Genomic DNA, 6,102 nt, shown 5'->3' with positions numbered 1-6,102 from the left:
CGTTTATAGAATTATTCTTATATTTTCATGTAGTTCTTATTTATCTTCATTGCTGTATTGTATTCCATTGTATGAATACACTATAGTGTACTTAACCGTTCTAATGTTGACTGGCATTTGAGTTGTTTCCAGTGTTTGGCTACTGAAATAATGTTGTTCTGAACATTCTTGGACTTGACTTTCATTGCACAGACACACACATATCCTAGGCATGAATCAAAGCACATGGGTAAGTTCAGTTTTAGTGGATTCTGTCTAAATAGTTTTTCAAACTGAATGTAATGATTCCCATTCTCCTTACCAGAGTACAAGAATTTCCACTGTTCACAACAACATTTATTGTATTGTCACTCTTATGAAATTTTAGCCTTTCTTTGAATATGCAATTATATTCCATGGTGGTGTTTTATTTGTAGCTACCTAGTAACTATTTCCAAACATTAGTTTGAAACCTGTCTCTATTGTATTTTTTCTTAGGTTTTGTTTTCAATACTGACCTGAAGACACGACATTTGGGATACCCACCCAGGGCTGGGTGATTCACTAGACCTCAAGAGGCCAGAGCCAAGTGTCAACCAAGGACATCACAGACTTGCAGGCTCAGCCAGCATCAGTCCTGAGCAAGGCTTCTGCCCAGCGTGGAGTCCCCTGCAGAATCAGCAAGCCTAAGAAATATTATCAACTCATTGCATTAAAGTCTACTGGGGGTTCCTGCTGATATACTCCAACCCATTTTTGAAAAAGTAGTGTTTTCCAGCATCCTCACCTATCCAGAACATAAGTAAAAACTTGGGAGTTTCTTCCTTATTAATAAAAGCTATGAAGTCTAAGTCCAACTGGGCCCAGAACCCAAGTTGTAGCATAATGGTATTTCATCCAACCAAGGAAGAGTTTAATGATTTCGATACATACATTGCTTATATGGAATCCCAAGGTGCACACCGAGCAGGCCTGGCCAAGGTAATTCCACCCAAGGACTGGAAAGCCAGAGAGACCTATGATGATATCGATGACATCTTAATAGCCGCTCCCCTCCAGCAGGTGATTTCTGGGCAAACAGGAGTGTTTACTCAATACCACAGAAATAAGAAGGCCATGACCGTGGGTGAGTACCGCCACTTAGCAAAGAGTGAAAAATATGGGACTCCACCACACTTGGATTTTAAGGACCTGGAGCGAAAATACTGGAAAACACGCCCCTATGGTTCACCAGTATATGGGGCTGACGTCAGTGGCTCCTTATTCGATGAAAACACGAAGCAGTGGAACCTTGGACACCTGGGAACCATTCAGGACCTGCTGGAACAGGAGTGCGGAGTGGTCATCGAAGGCGTCAACACCCCCTACCTTTACTTTGGCATGTGGAAGACCGCCTTTGCCTGGCACACGGAGGACATGGACCTTTACAGCATCAACTACCTGCACTTCGGGGAGCCCAAGACTTGGTACGCGGTGCCCCCGGAGCATGGCCGGCGCCTGGAACTCCTGGCCAGGGAGCTTTTCCCGGACAACTCGCGGGACTGTGAGGCCTTCCTGCGGCACAAGGTGGCTCTCATCTCGCCCACGGTCCTCAAGGACAACGGTATCCCCTTCGGTCGGGTCACTCAGGAGGCTGGAGAGTTCATGGTGACGTTTCCCTATGGCTACCACTCTGGCTTCAACCATGGCTTCAACTGCGCCGAAGCCATCAATTTCGCCTCCCCGCGCTGGATTGATTATGGCAAAGTGGCGTCGCAGTGCAGCTGCGGGGAAGGCCGTGTCGCCTTCTCCATGGACGTCTTCGTGCGCATCCTGCAACCGGAGCGCTACGAGCTGTGGAAACGCGGGCAGGACCAGATCGTGGTGGACCACACGCAGCCCACGGAGCCCAGCAGCCAGGGCCTGGACGCCTGGAGGGAGGTCCCCGCGCCCTGGGGAGCCGCTCTGGGCCTGAGGCACCACCAGCCACGCCGTGCTCGGCGCCCCCGTAGGCCTGTAGCCGCAGACGGTGGGACCCGCCACCGAGTCCCTGTGAGTGCTGTGTCCCGGCGCCCCTCGCCGGCCCGGGGTTCTTGCTCGGCCGCCCAGTTCGAGGCTGAGGCCACCTGCACCTCTGGGGAGCCCGGCCCGACCCAGCCGCCGACCCCAGGTCCATCTGCCCCGGATCGCCACCCAGCTGGAAGATGTGGCCCTCGTCGTCGTCCTTGGGAACAGGGGACTCAGGAGCCAACTGCTCCCCCCAGGGCTAAGAGGAGGCTTTCCTTGGACATTGCTCAGGACCCAGAGGCTCAGCCCCTGCCTGTGGATGCACCGTCGCCGGACAACGCTGATCCGCTGAGCCCAGGGCTCCAGCATCCCGCCAAGGCTTCTGGGTGTGGTTGTGGCCCTGTCCCCTAAGCCCAGGGGATGCCTTTCTACCCCACTGCTCTTGCGTGGGGATCCTTTGAGACTGGTCGCATTGACATTTCAGAGCATTGGCTATTTGAACGTCACTAGTCTTGCATGAGTCCCTCCTGTGCTGCCGCTGGACCTGCTGGGTCCGTGGTGCTTACCAAATTCGCCAAAGTTTGTTCTTCCTTCCAGACCCTGGAATCTTTGGACACTGCTAACTCCTGTGTCACGAACTGAGGATTCATGCACTGGACACTCTAGTGTCTCTGGAAACTAGGTCCTGCTGAGGTCGCCAGAGCCCAATCTACCTCAGACTCCCATCCCGTGGGCCAGCTCTGGATGCTGCTCAACTTCTAAAGAATCCTGGGCTTTGATTAGCCTCCAGTCTCCCTCCTTTTCCTCTTCCCCCTTCCCTTCCCGCTTTTCTTGCCAAACTAGGCCCTTGTGACCAGTTAGGTCAGTAGAGACTCAGATAATAATTGATAATCTTTCTGAGTCTTTGATGTATTTAAAATGTGTTCTCTGCCAGTATGGTAACCAGAATGATAAAATCTGACTTTACTAAATATATTAAAGGTAACTGGAATATTAAAATCTGACTTTATTTTGTGTTGTTCATTCAGTCAACTGAGAGTTGGTCGCTTTTCTTGCACTTTTCTTAATAATTATATCAACACATTTCAAGCAAAACTTATTTTTCTGAGCTTGTTGCCTTGTGTGATGTTGGTGAGTGAGTTTGGGGTTGATTGTTGGGTTCCAGCTGGCTGGCTGTGTTGGGGGATTTGGTTTGCAGCCCTATCTGAAGGGAGACTTGGAGGAAATCACCTGGCACTTGGCTGATCCAGGTTGCTAGGAGAGATGAGCAAACACAGGGCAAAAAGTGCCAGCATGTGAAAATCTTCCCTCCAAGTCTCCACTGCCTTCTCAATGCTCTACGTACATTTCACATGGTTAAGTCATTGATACATCCCAATAAACAAATCCACAAATAAATGAACAAGACAATTTCAAGTGGGCATATGTTCTGTGAAAAGATTAAAGGGGGTGGGGTGATAGTGCAGAATGGGCGGTGTGGTTCCGGTGGTCAGGGAATACTTCATAAAGCAGGAGACATTTCTGAGTCCCAAATGACAAGAAGGAAGGTCCAGAGCTGATGTCCACTTGGATAAAACAACAAGTGTAACAGCCCTAACATAGAGCTTGGTGCTTTGGTGTGTATAGAGAGGAAGTTCATTTGTATCTGGGGCTAGAGAAGGGAGAGGCAGGATCTTGTAGCTCATGTTAAATATTTGAGATTTTTCAACTTGAAATGAGAAGGCATTGGAAGTTTAAAACAGCACTTGACACGATATAATTTGCATATTTAACTAATCACCTTAATTGTTCTGTGGACCCCTTGGGGGCAGGAGAAGTAGGTAGAACATCTAAGTAATACAGGTGAGAATCGATGGTTACTGACTTAGGCCATAGTGTTGAGAATGCACAGAAGTGGCCAAACTCAGAATAAATTTTGGAAATTGAAAATGATAGTTTGCATGCAGAAGGAAACATTTCAGAGAATCAAACCACATCTCTCTTCCCTCCAGCTGTCCCCTACAGAATTTCAGTAAGATTCTGGAATTTGAAGCACCATGTAAAACTACAGGCAGGAGCACGGAAAAAGTAAGGCTATTTGAAGTTCTGATTGAGCAGTAGCAAAAGCCCATGTGTCCTCCCTATCACCATGCAGCTAGGCAACTCTGTGGTAGTATGTTCTGTGGAAAACTGAAGCTGAGAGACTGAACTCAGGATCCTCAGTGGAGGATGGCAGTGACATGCTTGGCTGAAAAGATGATTAAGCCCTGTATTGAGATGGTGGAACCACATGATGGAAGAAGACTGGAATTACTGGGAAGGCAGCAGCCCTGGAGAGCAACTGGACCATAGTAGATCTCATATGAGCAAGGAGTAAACTTTCATGTGATAAGTAACTGAGATCTTGGGGGCTTTTGGTCCTTTAATTTAGGTCAGTTGTGGATATGGCAGTGCAGAGAAATATGGGAACTCTGAGAAGCCTTATGAAGACAGTAGCCTGGCTCATATTGCTAGTTTAAATTTTAGAACCTGAAATTTTCCTTGTTACATTTCAGGGATATCACAATCTCTTCCCGGCAGATACACGCTCCAAATAGCCTAGGATAACAAAATTGGGGGTTTTGAAGGAAAAGAAACAAAAATAAATTTCAGAAAATATTTCTTCCACTACACTCCTTATGTTATCACTCACTTTTATAGTTGAAACAAAATTTCTTTTGCCCAATAAAAAGAAGCAATGTTAAAAATACAGTTTAGTTTTACCAGTACACTGGTTCCTAAATTAGTGTTCTTGACCTAAGTAAGCAGTTTTCAAAAGAAGATTTACAAATAGCCAACAGGCCCATGAAAAGATGTTCAACATCACTAATTATTAGAGAAATGCAAATCAAAACCACACAGGGGTATCACCTCACACCTGTCACAATGGCCATCATCAAAATGTCTACAAATAATAAATGCTGAAGAGGGTGTGGATGAAGGGGAACCCTCTTACACTTTCGGTGGGAATGCAAATTGGTTCAGCCACTATGGAAAACTGTATGGAGGTTGCTTAGAAAAACTAAAAATAGAGCTACCATATGATCCAACAATCCCATTCCTAGGCGTATATCAGGAAAAGACGAAAACTCTAATTCGAAAAGATACATGCACCTCAGTGTTCATAGCAGCCCTATTTACAATAGCCAAGACATGGAAACAAACCAAGTGCCCTTCAACAGATGATTGGTTTAAGAAGAAGTGGTACATACATACCATGGAATATTACTCAGCCAGAAAAAGATGAAATATTGCCACTTGCAGCAGCATAGATGGACCTAGAGAATATCATACAAAGTGAAGTAAGACAGAAAAAGACAAATATATCACTTACATGTGTAATCTCAAAAACAATACAAGTGACTCTATATACTGAACAGAAACAGACTCACAGACATAGAAAACAAACTTGTGGTTAGCTAAGGGGAAAGGGAGCAGGGGAGGGATAAATTAGGGGTATGGGATTAATAGATACACACTACTGTACAGAAAACACATAAGCAACAAGGACTTGCAAAGCAAAACAAAACAAAACAAAACAAAAATAACACAAGGATTTGCTATATAGCACAGGGAACTGTATTCATTATCTTGTAATAACCTATTATGAAAAATAATCTGAAAAAATATGTATATAACAATCACTTTTCTGTACACCGGCGACTAACACAATATGGCAAATCAAGTATACTTCCATTAAAAAAAAAATTAGTCTTCTTGAAAGGATCAGGAGCTGGGGGTGGTAATGAAGGGAGTTCATCAAACAATTCTATTGAAAATTCTATTTTATTTCAAGTCAACCGGCACACTCAGTTTGGATACTCACAATCTGCACCACTCTTCTCAGGAAAAGATGCCCAAATCCAGCTGTTCTTCCATGTCCAGTAAGTTTTTGCTATACTTAATCTTGGAAAAGCAAGGGACATTGACAACGACAATTACATAGAGGCAAGGATAAGAGCCACCTTTGTTCTCACTGCCACGATCTCTCCTAGGCCGCTCTCCACTTCTGAAAAATAACAATCACGAGTCCAGTGTATATTCGTCAAGTTTGTAGACAAAAGGCTATGAAACCGAAAGTAGTATGTCGTGTGGTTTTAACAACTTACCCCCACCATC

Source organism: Tursiops truncatus, chromosome 8 (genome assembly GCF_011762595.2).
Source record: "Tursiops truncatus isolate mTurTru1 chromosome 8, mTurTru1.mat.Y, whole genome shotgun sequence".
NCBI lineage: Eukaryota > Metazoa > Chordata > Mammalia > Artiodactyla > Delphinidae > Tursiops > Tursiops truncatus.
The sequence above is the reverse complement of the archived record's forward strand: the minus strand, read 5'-3'. Positions refer to the sequence as shown.